Here is a 16,287-nt window from a genome sequence, read left to right on the forward strand (position 1 = left end):
GATTATAGGTATTTCCAGTGAGTTGTCAGTAAGGCGCTACAGAACATTGTGGTCATTTGGTCTTGAATGAGTTAGTTAGTTAGTTTATTTGTCCTTACATAGGAAATTTGTTTTCACATACCATACAAGCCTCACAGACATGAAATACATAGATACACACAGTTACGGTTCTTCACCCACCACCCTGTTACCACATACCCCACCCACATAGATGTTAACAGCACATATACAGCACATATATCACAACAGCACATATACAGCACATATACATCACATTACACCGATACAACAGGAAAACCATCACCAGTTGGCATTACAGAGGAATGAGGGCGGCACAGTGATCCATCACCGCTGTGTGTTGTTCAGTGCTGCTATTGCAGAGGGCACAAAGCTTTTCCCAAAGCGTACTCGCTTGAATGAGGCCCAGAGAATGTCCATTCCTGACTTAAATAACAATGAAATGTCCATCAACTTTACAGTCATGGCCATTTACTAAAAAAAATATTCACTGCTTCCTTAGCCAATACCTCTTTTGCAACCAAAACAACTTGTAAGGTATAAATAGGTTGTGAACTAATAGTGCATTCTTTGGCAGTGACCAGCTGATAGATCAGCGTTTACCCAACGTTGTCCAAATGTTGCTGCTCTCCCTTGGCTGTTTGGACAGAGGCCAGTAGGAGGCAGGTTTCCCAGAATAGACCCCAGAATAGACCCTGTTCCTTTGTGGCGAAAAGGATAATTGCTCATCTGTGCTCGCCCAAGATACCCCCGCCCCCCCCCCCCATCCATCCAACCCCCCTCCACCCCCCCATCCAAATCGCAATATAAACTCCACCCCCCCCATATAAATGCTGCATTCCTGGGCCAAGAGTTATGTTGACTTCTCGTGCTCAGACTGGTGATACAAGCTGCTTTCACAAGTGTGTGTGTGTGGGGGGAGGTGTGTGGGGTGTGGGGTAAGCTGGATGTGACTGATAGCCTGCCATTGAGGATGGGGGGGGGGGTCATCTCACCCATGTTTGAACACAGTGGTGTGAGTCAGTGCTTAGTTATGAGGGAGTATTTTGGCCCAAATGAATGAGAGCTTTTTTATGTGGGTCAGTGGGCTCTGTTCAGACTCTCCCTCTCTTTCTCCCCCACTCCCTCTCTATCTCCCTCACTCCCTCTCTATCTCCCTCCCTCTCTCTCTATCTCTCTCTCTCTCAGCTCAGCACAGAGCTCCAGGAAATGACCAATTCTCACAGCTCAATGGGAGGGCGTGTGGGTAAGTAAGCCAAACAAGCATGGTGCCTCCAAGGAAAATCCATTTGTGTTCAATGACGTTGAGGGTGGGCCACTTGAAGGACACTAATTACATGCGAAACCAATACATTACATTTTATATTATCTTTTTTATGCATTTGGAGATGCATAATGAATTTGTTGAATTAGCTTAATTGGCTTAATGTATCATGTCAAGTGCACACACATTTCACTTCCTGTTCGCACAGCGAGTGGAGATGCTCCAAATATAAACTACATCCCTGCTGAAAAAAACAGCCTGCCCAGCTAAAGGTGGTTTGCTGGTTGACCAGCTTGTTGACCAGCTTGTTTGACCTCCCTATGATGGTTGACCAGCTAGACCAGCAAATCTCTTGCGAAAACATACTTCAGCTGGTTTACCCACCTAACGATGGTAATTCAGCTGGTTTTGCTTGTCGTACCACCTCAAGCTGGTCATTTTAGCTGGTTTAACTGGCCGTGCCAGCTTATGTTGGTCAAACCAGCATGACCATCTTATACCAACAATGTAGAGCTTGGCAGGCTGGTCACCAGCATGACCATCTTGCACCAGCTGTATCCCACAAGACAGGCTGGTCACACCAGCATGACCAGCTTCCTCAGATGGTCACACCAGCATATCCAGCTGGTGGCCCAACCAGCTACACCAGCAAAGACCAGCAAGAGCTGGAAGAAAACCAGCAAAGACCAGCTAAAACCAGCTACCAGCATAAGCTGATTTCTAGCTGTTTTTTTCAGCAGGGTATACTCTTTTGATCCCGTGAGGAAAATTTGGTCTCTGCATTTATCCCAATCCGTGAATTAGTGAAACACACAATGAACACACAGTGAGGTGAAGCACTCACTAATCCCGGCGCAGTTAGCTGCCTGCAACAACAGCAGCGCTCGGGGAGCAGTGATGGGTTAGGTGCCTTGCACAAGGGCACTTCAGCCGTGCCTACTAGTCAGGGTTCGAACCAGCAACCCTCCGGTTACAAGTCCGAAGTGCTAACCAGTAGGCCACGACTGCCCCCAGTAGGACCATCTTGCACCAGCTGTATCCCACAGCAAAGACCAGCAAGTGCTGGAAGAAAACCAGCAAAGACCAGCTAAAACTACCAGCATAAGCTGGTTTCTAGCTGTTTTTTTTTAGCAGGGATAGCAGACAGAATAAGGCCTCTCGCACCACTGTTTAGGACACATATGAAAACAGATATTATGAGACACGTTTAAAACAAAATTCTTACAGGCAGCACATGTGAAGCCTTTTTGCTTTGCTCTTGTAAGACAAAATGAAAACAAGACATGCATACTTACAAGTTGAACAATATTCAACATTGTGGTTGGATCTCAAGCACTAGAGAGCTCCACATTTTTCAAGTAGGATTGTAAGCACTTACTAATCACAGTCCGGGCTCTATTTTAATGGTCTGAAACGGAAGTGTCTTTGCGCAAAACGCAAGTGACTTTGTGGGCGAATCTTGGGCGCTGTTGCTATTTTACCGGCGGGATAATTGACTGTTGCGCCCAACGCAAATCTAAAATGGGGTGGTCTGAAGTAGCTACCTTAATCATGGGTGTGGTTTGGGCGTAACGTGCAATAAACCAATCAGAGCGTCATCTCACATTCCCTTTAACAACAGGCACGCTTGTTCCATAGCTGATTGCTATTATGGTGGCGTATTCGCCAGGCGCAGCCAGGAGCGTTCACAGCGCTATAATCACTGTTCAGTTGGGAACAGTTAGCTATTGATTTTTCCTCTTGACAAAATGTAATGCAGAATTGTCACAAAGACATACTTTCCGATGTTTTGGGATCACTCACTGAATCACGAGGTTATGAATGCATGGTGATATTTTTGCAATGTACAATGTAATCTAACATAGTCTCCCGTGCTGCCGCTGGGGCATTTGGGTTAAATGGCATCGGCATGCAATTCAACATCACGTCTCCTTAAGTCCTCTAATATTTCCTAATTTATGTCATCAGCACAAATGTGTACGCTAGATTTATGCCTATTTTTTCACATCTTAATGGACACCACACTGATTTCCCTCGAGTGGTAATATTTTTCTTTGAAATTATGTATGGTTTACAGAAATGGGAACTACGATGTATAGATGAGAGGAACGAAGTGTGCGTTGCGCAGCACAGGCGGCCAAGCAAGGGCTCCGAGAAACAGTTTCCAAGTTGACCTAACTTTCAACTCTGCACAGTATCCCATTAACTGCATGACAGTAGGCTATTTACAATATTTTCTGTTAAGTAGAGTTTGTGGGTGTGGGCAGCCGTGGCCCACTGGTTAGCACTCTGGACTTGTAACCGGAGGGTTGTCGGTTCGACCCCCGACCAGTGGGCCACGGCTGAAGTGCCCTTGAGCAAGGCACCTAACCCCTCACTGCTCCCCGAGCCCCACCGTTGAAGCAGGCAGCTCACTGCGCTGGGATTAGTGTGTTCTTCACCTCACTGTGTGTTCACTGTGTGCTGTTTGTGTTTCACCGATTGGGTTAAATGCAGAGACCAAATTTTCCTTACGGGATCAAAAAAGTATTTATACTATACTTAAACACGTTATCATCAACTTAATCAACAACTAAAGGTAACTTTATAGCCTTTATAGGGCTGTATAAAGTTGTCCAAATTAATAGGTCATAATTAGGCGTTGTTGTTGTAAAGATATTGCATGTAGATGTACTATGTAGGCTACTACATTTTTAGGCCACCAATGCACGAACAAAACCGGGAAATGGACAAATATTATCAAGGCTTTGAATGCCATCTGTGCACGGTTGTGTCTGTGGATTGGTGTGCAACGCATTCATTCATGCAGGCCTGTGGTCATGCATGCGCCCTTAAAATAGCATCTGCATTTGCGCCATAGACTTTAGACCAGGGAGTTCCTGGTTTGTGGCGGAATTGTTTTCTGAAACTGCAAAATATCAACAGTGAACGTTTGCGCCGGAACACGCCCCGTCTTTTCGCTGAACCGCCCCCGTGGGCGCAATCGAATTCACCAATTTAGAGGCATGTACCTGTGGAGGGAAAATTCCAATATGCGCAGACTGCAAAATAGGAAAGACAAAAGCACGAGTATACAAAGTCAATTGCGCTGGGACGCAAGATAGAGCCCTCAATGTTTTAGGTGATTATCTGCCATTCATCTATTATATATTGAAGCCATTTAAACATTGGACGGATGCAACATTCTAGTTGCTCAGCTTGGTTTATTGAGCATCATCAACATGCTGCTTGCAGCTGATAGCATGCATGCAGCTGATAGTTGTGCATCACATTTAATTTGCTCTCATCATCACCATTTAGCTGTGTGCATGTAAGTTATGTTTAACTAGGTTTTAGCAGTGTGCATGTAAGTTATGTTTAACAAGGTTTTAGCTGTGTGCATGTAAGCTATGTTTAACAAGGTTTTAGACTTTGACCAGAAAAAACAAGCTCTACACACCTTTCCCTTTATGACTCTCTGTTAAGCTGCCTCTGGTCCTTGTGGTCATGATATCAGATTTTCACAACACGGTTATCGTGGCTGAAAGAATTCACAAGAACAATATTATTGTGATATCAATAGAACATTTTAAGAAAATAATAATAATGCTCTCAGTCAGCATAATCTGTAAATTGGTAAAAGGATATTACCATATTTGTTTTTTTTAAGACAATATCAATGATTGCTTTTTAATTTTAGTAATTTCCCAAATGACAGCCAAAGCAGAGTTTGTGGTTTTATTTAATGTTTCAGAGGATTTGAAATCTCAGTGGTTGCCCTGAGAGCAGCACCTCGCCCCACCTGAGAGCAGCAACAGCGGTCATTGTAGTAGCAGCAGCGGCACCCTTCCTTTGGCATCACTGTCAGAGTGCTGAATGGATCTGGCCACTTTGAAACGGCAGGAAGAGAGGATTAGCCCGGAAGGTAGGAATTAGAAGTGTGAGTGAGTGGGGCTCAGACAGTCCGGTCACTCCTTCGTCCACTCTCCCACGTCCTGCCGCTGAACCGGCCAGCTGGCTGACTGGCTGGCCGACTCCCTGTCTTGTCTGTCTGTCCAGGCAGTTATCTCTCTCTGTCTCTCGCTCCGTGGCTGAGAGAGGCAGACAGGATGGAATGCCTTTTGTAGTACCGGCCACTCGAGGCTGCGGCCACTCACACCTCCAGAGGTCTCTGGCAGCCCCCCCACCCCACCCCACCCCACCCCACCCCACAACCCCACAGGCCAGCAAGGGGGGAGGAATCTCTCTCCTCTCCCACCACCCCACCCCACCACCCCACAGGGCAGCAAGGGGGGGGAGGAATCTCTCTCCTCTCCCACCACCCCACCCCACAACCCAACAGGGCAGCAAGAGCACCACTGCCCTAGTGAGAGACAGGAGTTCCTCCCATGCTCCACTGGGGCAGTTGTAACGTGGCTGAGCTGAGTGAACTCAGTGGAGAGGAATGCAAGGCTGTGTGCTAATCTGCCCTGTTTCACATGAGTGGCAAGGGTAGCATTAGTGCATGATGGATGTCTGTTTGGAGAGCAGGGAGGCACTCATCTCCTCACTTTGATGCTCGCCTCGACTTTAAATGCTTTGACTTTAACTATTCAAAAGCTACTGAGAGAGGGGCTCTCAGTAAAGGGCACAGGTGTTCTCTCACCGCCGTCGAGAGAATCAAAGAGGGACATCCCCCGCGCACTGCATATTTTCAACCTGCCACAGCGGAGAGCAGGTCACCGTGGCTAAATGGATGCATACCATCTTCAGTCAGTCCTCGCTGAATGCTAATCTCTCTGCACCCCCTATTTATCCCCAAACATCTGCTTTCCAACTTTGCCTGGCGAATTTTTTTTTTGCCAGAGTTTGTGTGTGTGTGTGTGTGTGTGTGTGTGTGTGTGACTACACCAGACAGGACCTTTTCACCACGAAAAGAACCACATCCAGAGGCACGTCTTGAGTTGAGGGATCATACTACTCTTCTTCCTCAGTGGCCATACTCTTTCTGTTCTTGATCGCTGGACGTCACACTTAATCTTTAGCTTCCGCCTTAACCCCCCTTTCACCCCCTTTCTTCTCCACCTCCCCAGTGCTCCCCCTCCCTCAGCATCCGTCCTGTCTCACTGCCTGTGGCATTAACTGAGTTTAAGCCCTCTAATATCCTTCAGATGCTCAGAACGACAACCATACATCCACCCGACCCCCACCAATACAAAAACATCCACCCGACCCCCACCAATACAAAAACATCCACCCGACCCCCACCAATACAAACACATCCACCCGACCCCCACCAATACAAACACATCCACTCGACCCACACTAATACAAATTCTGTTCTCTGTCTGGTGTCCCTACCCCCCCCCCCCCCCAGATGCTTCTATATTTCCTATTTTTGCTCTTTTTTCCCTCCCTCTCTCTCTCTCTCTCAACACCACCCTCAACACCACTCACTCAACACCACTCACTCAACACCACCCTCTCAACACCGCCCTCTCAACACCACCCACTCAACACCACCCACTCAGCCCCACCCTCTCAACACCACTCTCTCAACACCACCCTCAACACCACCCTCTCAACACCACCCACTCAGCACCACCCTCTCAACACCACCCTCTCAACACCACACTCCCAACACCACCATCCCCCGCCACCCTCTCAACACAACTCACTCAACACCACCCACTCAACACCACCCACTCAACACCACCCACTGACTTATCTTTTGACTTTACCTCTCTTCTGACACCCCTAACCCCACCCCTCCCATTATACTTTTTCTTTTTTCTTTTTTTGTTAACCCCCCGTCTAACACACACACACACACACACACACACACACACACACACACACACACAGCCTCTAGATAGGTTTGGAATATTGCGTGCGAGGGATAGAAGTATAGTCTTTCATCAAGCCCGCACAAGTGAAAGGTGAAAGGAGGGGGTTTGGAGCAGGAATGGGGTGGAGGTGGAGGAGGGGTCGGAATGGGGTGGCTGCTGGGATGGAGAGAAGAAAGGAGGGAGGGAGGGAGAGAGGGAGGGAGGGAAGGTGAGATCTCCTTTCAAAGGAATCTATCTTTTCATTTGTTTTCTCGTTTCACTGCTGTTTAAAAGGCTGAGCGTGAAAAAAGAGGAGTGGAAATGGTCCAGGTGACATAAGTGCCCCTCCAGGTGACCATCACTCATAAGTGCCCCTCCAGGTGACCATCACTCATAAGTGCCCCTCCAGGTGACCATCACTCATAAGTGCCCCTCCAGGTCCAGGTGACCATCACTCATAAGTGCCCCTCCAGGTGACCATCACTCATAAGTGCCCCTCCAGGTCCAGGTGACCATCACTCATAAGTGCCCCTCCAGGTGACCATCACTCATAAGTGCCCCTCTCTTTTAGGTGCCTCGCTGACTTGTCAACAGAGAACAGAGTGAGCGAGACAGACAGAAAGGCAAATGTGTTTTACCCCCACCATGGAGGCTCATGGAGATATTATCTGTGTTAGACGCAAGCTCTTCCATTATAGTTGTCAGTCCTGAGTGAAGTTCAACCGGAGACCCTCTGAAGTCCACCAATGCTTACTTTGGTTTGAAACTCGACCCCGCTGCAGCCATCCCGCCAGGCAGCCCAGTGTCCACCTCTGTGATTGTGAAGTCAAACAAGAAACCAACTCAAATGATTTCCCTCAAATGAGATCTAATCCACCATTTTCTGGAAGTGTCCTTCACCCTACCTCCCCTTAAAAGCCCAGTCCAAAAAGTTCTGATTGGGTTGTGTGATATGCTTATGGTGTGGGGGGTGATGTCATGTTTGCCTTTGCTGTGCTGTGGCAGAGCAGCAGTGAAGTTCATGGGAAAGAAGCTTGGACTGGGTGGGGGGATCAAGTGTGGCTGAGGGTCGTCGCCCTGAACGTGATTACCTCAGCGGTTAACACTTCATTACCTGACACTTGACATGGCTTTGCATGAGCAACAGCCCCATGGGGCACACAGGGGACGCCCGGCTCCACGTTAGGGCCTCTTGGGCTTTTAACGGTGACATTCATAGACCACCCTAAATCAGACAAACAGTGAGTTTGGAGGAGAAGGGAAGTGGGGGTTTGATGTTAGCTAACCTGTGGCTACCAGTCACACTCAATCATCCCTCCACACCCCAGGGAAAGACCCCCACCCCCTCTCCCCCCTTTAAAGGCTTATCTCTCCTGTCAGCCGGCGCTACCTCCCACCTCCCATCCATCTGCAGGCATCTGTCTGCGTCCATCAGCCAGAGGGTGGAGCCACTCCTCCCAGTGCTACCGCCCACAGGTGATGGAGAGTGGCGAAGCAGCAGGCTGTGGGGTTGTGGGTTGTTATGGGGGATGGGGAACAGGAAATGATACGCTGGGATTGAGCTGGAGTCTGTTCCGCGCATCAATCTCCTGTCACCACAGACACAAAGCATCAATCTCCTGTCACCACAGACACAAAACATCAATCTCCTGTCACCACAGACACAACACGCACAGGTGGGAGAGTGAAGCAGTGTTTGTACCTAAAAACATTTCATTTGGTGTTCAGCGGAACATGAGCAAGTTTCAAGAACACTTCGCTTGACTGATATTTAGCTCCGTCACAGCGACACTGTTATCCAAAGAGACACGGACTCCCAACGACAGGAATCGAACCCGGGTCGATCGATTGTCAGTCGGTGATGTTACTGCTGAAAATATGTTTATGAATGCATTGATTACATTGAAGGAACTCTGGAGAATCATTCACACATAGTTCTGCAGCTTGAACTTGCCGGTAATACAGCATTGTGTGCAAACATCTCTTGCAGAGCTTTTCCACTCTCACTGTTTTCCCATGCGCTGAGAGATGGGGGGGGGGGTCTCTCACTGTACCCCACCCCCCCCCCCCCCGCAAAAGAGCTCTGTCGTGAATGCCACCCCGCCCGGGTGACATTTAACTTTATTTCAGAAAAGGAAAGTCCGAGAGGAAAATGAAGTGGGAAAATAAAAGCATAGGAAAGAGAAGAAAGAGAGAGAAAATAATAAACGATATATTTAATCACAGAAACACTGACCCAGACAGACACAAGTGGAAACCAAAAGGAATGTGCCTCAGCTGGGAGATGCATTGAGCCCATTCGGCTGCATTTGTGCTTAAAGGGAGGAAGGGAGGGAGGAGATGGGGACTGGATGAGAGAGAAAAAGAAGGAGGAGTGGAGGGAGTCCCAGTGAAAAAGCTCAGCTCAGCTCCTGGTAGTGGGTTCCAGCAGACAGTGCAACAAGCACAGCTGTACTTACAGATGGGCATTGTGGTCCATTTCCCTGGTCAGCCTCTGCACTTACAGATGGGCATTGTGGTCCATTTCCCTGGTCAGTGTTGCAAGTCTCTCACAAGCAGACTGGCTAGTGTTGTGTGTTCAGGCTTCGTCTGCTGGGTCCTCGTGCCCCTCTGGTTGGAAGGGCTTGGGCACCTGGGGCCTCATTTATAAAAGTGTTGCGTAGAAACCATCCTTCATTTGATCTTAGATCATTTCTGAAATTATCGTACGTGTGATTCAGAGAAAACGAACGTACGCACAAAAAAACGTGCGTACGCCACCCTTCCAGATGTGCCCATTATAAATCACAAATGAACGTCAACTTGTGCGCAGCCGGATGGTTTTGGGTCTCCGCCTTGTAAACACCCCCTCATCAATATCATTAGCATATGTTTTAATGAAATCAATGCCCTAAAAGCTGTAGCCTATGCAAAATTATATATTGAAAACATTGTATAGGCCTAGCCTATGCCATCTGATGTTAACTAGCCTATATGCGTCAGTTCGAATAGCTTAACTAATTATGTTTTTTTCCAAGCAAAGCTTTCTGGAAAGAGATCGTATGTATCCATGTCCATTGTCCTCTGCTCGCTTTCATTCATTTTGCTTGCAGTAATGTGAATAATCAACATTACGTTGTAATGCACAACTACAATACACAACTAGTATGTTTAGGCCTACTTTGCAGAAAAAAAAATTGGGTAGGCCTACCTTGAAGGAAAGAGCTCTATAGGCCTACAGCATAATCCTGTACGTTATGGTACAGTAGGCTACTGTACGTTTCCAATATGACCCAGGGTAGCCTAATATGCTGATTTAGCTTACAAAACAGGACTAAATTATAAGCGTGATATGTCATGTACGCTTAACGTTTCTTTTAGGATAGGCTATGTTTTTGCTGAAAAGGTAGCCTAGTTCGCCGGTCATTATTCATTCATTCTGCATATCGTTGCGATCGTTTCCTTTCAATAATGTCCAATGGCTTAAACATTGTCCTTTATTGTTTGCTTTAGGCCTACCTTTATATTTAGCCTACATTATCCAACTCATGTATTGTCATCCAAAGCAAACAGATGCGCGCTCTGCACCTCTTTACGCAACTCCGCTGCAACACTTAATATGAAGATGCCCTGCTTTCAGAGGATAACTTCCGTCCCTTGGTTGTGTAGGCTATATATGATATAAAATATATATAGCTTACATTGTATAGCTTACAGTTTATCCACCTCTGAAATTTCAGATATAGAGTTTAACCACCTCTTATTAGAGTTTATCCACCTCTCAAAAGAGTTTATTCACTTTTAACATTCAAAACGTTATTATCCAATACTATCCTATATTCCCAATATTGTACAATAACCTCCGCCATTATCAAACTGTTGTTCTGAATGCCTTTTTAAAAATCCGATACTGCATGGCGCAGTCCACCTCACCGAGATCGCGGAATTCATAGTTCACCCACCTCTTATTTTACCACTACATCCCTGGAGCAAATGTACTTTCCTCTCCTAAACGAGGGCAATGGTCAATATTATATTGGTGAGAACACTAAATATAGGCCTATCTCATTCTATCGTAGGTCTTAGTGTTTTTTTAGATATTATGAAATAAGTAAGCTATACGTTTTTTCACTTTCTTAAGTGGGCTATAGTTCTCATTAGCAGTTGTATGCCAAACCATGAAACATTAAGCTGCGTCCATGAAACATTAAGTTGCGACAAAAATCTTCAGATATTGATCATGCATATGGCAAAGAAAGACATGAGATCATTTTTCTTGGAATGTTGAAAATGCATCGCACTTAGACCTCAGATAAGTTGCAGTACCCTGGCATTACCACAAGGAAATGGTTGTACGTCAAGTTTGAACCTGACGTGGCACTTTTCCATGTCAAAGACAGTTTTTATAAATCTGAGCGTTGGCATGGATTTGAGCGAACACACGGTCTAAGATCAAATGTGTGCGTAAGAACGCTTTATATATGAGGCCCCTGGGCTTCGTCTGCTGGGCCCTCGTGCCCCTCTGGTTGGAAGGGCTTGGGCACCTGGGTTTCGCATTGACGTCCTGTAGAACGTCAGCTTTGTTCTCTTATTCTTCTCTTACTCTACGCAAATACAAGACTGTATGCTCTCAGTATGGCTCCAAATATGTATCATATATTTAATATATATATATATATATATATATATTTATATCATATAATATTTAACACATAATAAACTGTTTATCAAACTATTTAGAAATATGAATAAGTAGATCATGGGTGAGGTCACTGTTTTTAAATGGCACATTGTGTAAGGGCTCCTCTTTGTTAAAACCCTCCAATGGCTGGATGAAGGATCGGCTCTGCTGAGGTGACCCCGGTCCAGCTCATAACAACGGCCAAGTTTCAGTCTCCTGCCGTGTCAATGCACATTCATTCATCACACGCACATTGTCATCCAGAGGCAGAGGAAGTGTCGAGAAGTTTTTAAACCAGACAAAAAAGTTTGACAACTCCTGTGCATGCTCTCAAAAGTAAATATTTAAAAAATGCCATCACGGCACCATTCCTCCTTTCTTCCTTCTCAGGGTGAATGTATTTGTTTAGCTGCTGAAAAGACGCAGGTCACAGGTAAATCTCATTTAGGTTTCGGTCACAGTAAATGAGACCATGACAAATGAAAAACACCTAAAGAAATGCACACCGCTTGTCAGAGGTTGTTCTGGAGACGGAAGCGTGGTTTATGCATGTGCTGAGATCCGCCTGCTGGCATTTGGAGAAGAGTCGAGCAGTGAATAACAGCACACATGCTCACACGACCAGACAAACAGTCCAAAATATACAGCATGGGAAAGAATAGAGAAAGTAGGTTAACCACAACACCCAATAGCTCAACGCAACCTCAACAATTTGGCCTACTTCCTTTCAAACCGTTTTTCATTTCGGCACAGGTTTGAGGGTCAGCTCATGTGAGAAGCAATCTGCTCATTCTTGTCCGCATATCTCGTAAATGGTTTGAAAAATTATTGTTTTTATCGTCCAGTGGTTTCCTTTCCCTTTATTTATAACATTTTGTCTTTATTTCAGTATTTGATTCTTCACATATGTTAGCTGGGCCTGGAGGAGAGTGAGAGAGAGAAAGAGAGAGAGAGAAAGAGGAGGAGAGAGAGAGATAAAGAGAGAAAGAAAGAGGAGGAGAGAGAGAAAAAGAGGAGGAGAGAGTGACTGGTCTGCTTCCTCTCACTGTAAATCTAAATTGATTAATTATAAATATCTCCAGCTTGTATTATGAAGTCTCCGCAAACTTGGCACAGTAGGAGCATCTGTTGGAACTCACATGTAGTGCGGACCTACCTCAATGATGGAGTTTTATGATGTGTGTGTGTTTGGAGTCTCTGTTTAAAAGGCACCGCACACACATGAACACACCTCAACCATCAGAACACACATGAACACACCTCAACACATATGAACAAACCTCAACACACATGAACAGACCTCAACACACATGAACACACCTCAACCATCAGAACACACATGAACACACCTCAACCATCAGAACACACATGAACACACCTCAACCATTAGAACACACATGAACAGACCTCAACCATCAGAACACACATGAACAGACCTCAACACACATGAACAGACCTCAACCATCAGAACAGACATGAACACACCTCAACACATATGAACAAACCTCAACACACATGAACAGACCTCAACACACATGAACAGACCTCAACCATCAGAACACACATGAACAGACCTCAACCTTTAGAACACACATGAACAGACCTCAACACACATGAACAGACCTCAACACACATGATCACACATGAACAGACCTCAACCATCAGAACACACATAAACAGACCTCAACCATCAGAAGCAACAGCTTGGCTGAATGTTCATGCAGACTTTCAGTGTTTTGTTGGTGCCACCAAATAACTGCTCTTTAAAAAAAGTCCTACAGCACTTCTCCTAAGAGCTTTGGTACCTCTAAATGTGCATGTAGAAATGCTATACTCTAAAAATACTCTAATAATGCTCTAAAAATACTCTAATAATACTCTAATAATGCTATAATTATACTCTAATAATACTCTAAAAATACTCTAATAATACTCTAATAATACTCCACGTAAACTCCAAGACAGAGAGAGGCCCTTGACCTCATATTTGCTCTGGCCATTTTTGTTTAATCTTTTTGCCAAAACGACAACAAAGCAACAAACTTGTTGATGCATGCATTTTTTGACACAGTAAAGCACATAAATGTTTAAGACCAGCTTCATTTTGTCTCACAAATGTCCACATAAGCAACCTATTCAAGTATTCTCTTCCCAAGTGTCCTCTCTCTCTCTCACACTCAATCTTTTTTGCTTTCATTGTCAAACTCTCTCTCACACACACACACAGCAACACACACAGGCACTCACACACTGCAGATATATTACAGAAAAAGCAGATACATCTGCACTTTCTCTTTTCTTCCTGCTTCGGCCCCCTCCCCCTCCCCCTCTGTGTTGGGGGCCCTCTCTAACTTCAGTGCTCTGGCTGGCCCCAGCGGCCCAGGGCTCAGCCTCTGTAGTGGTTTGAGAGCGGGCCAGACATTCCTGAGAGGATCGCTGCCCAGACTTCAGCGGCAGCCAGTCAGCACTGAATTCCAGAATAGCAGCATGGTGGCTAAAAATAGCGCCGTGGACAGGAGGCTTGGATTGGGACAGAAAGTGAGGAGCCCAAAAAGCAGAGAAAGAAAGGAGACTAGGAGTGTATTTGTGTGTGTATTTGTGTGTGTGTGTGTGTGTGCATGCGTGTTCCAGTGTGCATGCGTGTTTTCCAGGGAGGGTCTAATTCTATCCCCATTCAAAATGATCGAGCAAAGGAGGGTGAGTGTCAGGTTGTGAACCTGAATCTGTGATCCACGCAAGCGGCCTGGGATCTTTGAAAGCAATCCGAGTGAACCTGAATCTGTGATCCACGCAAGCGGCCTGGGATCTTTGAAAGCAATCTGAGTGGAGGCGTCTCTGAAACGCACACTCAACCTTCTCAAACAGACGGCTTCCACCCTCCTCTTCATTTGTTCGCTCACTCGCTCACTCCTGTTTGTTTTTCCTTGCGATGAAGAAGGCAGCTTGGTATTCCAGCCTCCGCCATTAAAACCGAAGGTCTGGAATATCCCGCTCGCTTCTGTAGCCAAGTGAGTCCCAAAGCCAAAAAGCACCGACTGGGCGACTGCGCCCATTTTCTTCCTGCTTCCCCTTCCCCCAGTCTCTGATCCGCTGGCTGAAACGCAGACTCTCGTTCGCTCACTCTCAACGACTTTAAGCTGCCGTGTGAAAATGGCTACTGTTGACGGAGCGTTGCATCGAGCCCTGCAGCGTTTCTGAGCCGAGGTCTTTTATCTTTTGTGTCCCCCAGTATCTGCCTAGTGCGTGGTGACGATGAAGGCTATCGAGATACGCCAGACGCCATTGAAGTGGTTTTAGAGGCTGTGGGATATAGCTGCTGATGTATTGAATGTCAACTTCCAGTTCTGTGGGTTTCGAACAAGGGGGCTTCAAGCCAGTTATAGAGTCAAACCTCAGCCCCTGACTCCATCTAGGCCTGACTTTACAGACTCTTTTGAAGAAAGGGGACTTTGTGGAAAGGAGAGGAGGGTATGAGGGGGGTGAAAAGGTCCACCAGCTGCATTTCATTTAAAGGTCAAGAGGAAGCAGGATTTTGGCCTTGGAAAAAAATAAATGTGGTGACAGCTGGGCCAGACTTGTTGAATCTTGCCCTATCCGTGAATCCTAAACCATGAGTGACTATTTATTTTCTGATTCATGTTTTGTGTTGATAGTGCTGATATGATTCAAAGGGAGGCCTTGCATATCAGAGCGTCAGAAAGGAAAAAAACAGAAGGGTGGTGGCACAGGAAGGCCCAGTGAATTATCTACAGTTCATTCACACACTGACTCACTGTCAGTCTCTCTGCTCTGTTCATCCCATGAGTGCTCTCTCTCTATGGGGAGCAAACCTAGACGTCTGTGCCAAAACTATGCAGCGTGGTGCACCTGGGATTCCCCGGGCGCTCAGGACTGAGAACTCCGCACTAGTCTCACCAAACCTCAGGGGCGTTTGGACTGTAACGTTCTGGATTGTACTGTAACGTTCTGGATTGGACTGTAACATTCTGGATTGGACTGTAACGTTCTGGATCGGACTGTAACATTCTGGATTGGACTGTGCAGAGGTGCACAGACTGCCACTTGGCTGTAGCCTTCCACCGCACTGATAGCCTTGTTTTTGCTGAGTGACTGAGGATGGAGTGCAGCTACTTGCTGTGTTAGCGTGTTAGCGTGTTAGCGGTGTGGGAGTTTACTGGGCCCTTGTCCTGGAACGTGGCCGGATGGATTTGTGTGTGAGTGTGTGTGAGTGTGTGTATGTGTGTGTGTGAGTGTATGTGTGTGAGTGAGTGTGTGTATGTGTGTATGTGTGTGTGTGTGTGTGTGTATCTCTGGGAAGTCTCTCTGCTCGTGCAGCATGAGCCAGCAGTGCTCCCCTGCTCCTCAGTGCTTCTGGGGCCTTGGAGCCCAGCAGACTCCATCCATCCAGCCAGCCAGCCAGCCAGCCAGACGGCCGCCCACTCCTTCCAATGTGGATCGAATTAAGCCTGTGCAGGCGGTCATCTCCCTTTACAGCCACAGAGAACTCCTCCCCATAGCCCATAGCATCGTGCAGGCGGTCATCTCCCTTTACAGCCACA

Source organism: Alosa sapidissima, chromosome 11 (assembly GCF_018492685.1).
Source record: "Alosa sapidissima isolate fAloSap1 chromosome 11, fAloSap1.pri, whole genome shotgun sequence".
Lineage (NCBI taxonomy): Eukaryota > Metazoa > Chordata > Actinopteri > Clupeiformes > Clupeidae > Alosa > Alosa sapidissima.